We start from the raw sequence: 1,552 nt of genomic DNA, 5'->3' as shown, positions 1-1,552 counted from the left end.
TCAGCTTTCTTCACAGTCCAACTCTCACATCCATACATGACTACAGGAAAAACCATAGCCTTGGCTAGATGGTAAGAGGCCCCCAGATATGGAGAGGTTAGTTTTTATAGGTCGGGTAATTTCATAGACGAATGAATGGGAGGATTATTTCAACTATTTTAGAGAATGGTGGAGATTTCCAGGAATTAGGCCACTGCTTACTGTTTGATTTCTGATGGTTGGCCTTGAAACTGTCATTGTACTAGTGGGTATATCACTTAGTTTGCTGATGTCTTAAGATGAGCATACTCTGAGGCTGAAGGTCTAGTGGAAGTTGATGCATCTTCCACCTTGACCTATTTTGTTCTAATCAGTTTACGTCTTGTCCTTGGGCTATGTCATTCTTTTAAAGACTCTACCCTGACCCCTTTCCTCCTGTTTCAGAAAGGTAATTTGGATAGAGGATTGATAGACTGAGTATTGGTAAAGGAGGAGACAGGCAAGTAGTAGCTAAATTGTACAACTCATTTTGGGACTTGAACACACAGTCTTTTGTTGAGATCATACACCTCATCTCAGGACTTAATGAAGCTCAGAACTTAGAAGTGGTAGAGGAGGAACCAGTATACATACAAATTTTTTTTTTTTTGGTCTAGGGAATACATGCAGTCAACCATGCATACATCTTTCATCTGTTGGTGTTTTTATTTCTATAAAGAGCATAAACATATTATTATGTGTATTCCTTGAGGCGGAACCTGCCCCTGACCCAAGGCTAAACTGTTGACTCTTGGCTGTTCCTCCCTTGTCTCTGCATTCTCTCCTTCCCAGATTAACAACTGTTTGAGTCTGTCCTTTGGAACTCAGGGAAGCTCATGGAGGCTGGAGTCTGTTCCTCACAAAGAATAGGGGACACGGAAAGGCTTCCAAGGCCAGGAGCCCTACAGGGTCTTGCTCAGTTTCACAAAGAGCTGTTAGGACAAAGCACAGAGAGCCTCACTCTGTTCTTCACCTGTTGGTGAGCAGCTGTAGAGGGTTATGACAATGCAGAACTGGGTGGTGAACAATGCTTTTTTTGTCCTTCCTCATTCACACTTTTGTAACTCTAGATCTCCACCCCTTTTTTTTAGCTCAGGATATTATATACGCTTCAGTTACCTGGCTGCCTTTGATTCTTTATATTTCCACATGCTCCTGGAGGTATGTAATTTTGTTTGTTTTTCCTCTGTTAATCTGTTTCATATAGTTTAATTATTAGACCAGTCAAAGAACATAGAACTGAGATCGGAAGGGGGCAGGGCACAACCCTTAAAAGAATGACATAGCCTGAGAACACACACGACTTCAACTGATTAGAACCAACTAGGTGTAAGATGGCAGATGAGTCATCTACTAGATCTTGAGCCTCAGTATACGCTTATTGTAGCACATCAACATGCTAAATGACACGTCCACAGGTGCCATGAAGGTCAAAGAGTGGGCGGCGGCTCAATTCCTGAAAATCCCCACCCCTACCCAAAAGTTGGAATACTCTTCCCGCTCATTAGCCTGTGAAATTACCCACCTCTATAAA

Source organism: Bison bison, unplaced genomic scaffold, assembly GCF_000754665.1.
Source record: "Bison bison bison isolate TAMUID 2011002044 unplaced genomic scaffold, Bison_UMD1.0 scf7180017863823, whole genome shotgun sequence".
Lineage (NCBI taxonomy): Eukaryota > Metazoa > Chordata > Mammalia > Artiodactyla > Bovidae > Bison > Bison bison.
This window is presented reverse-complemented; position numbering follows the sequence as displayed.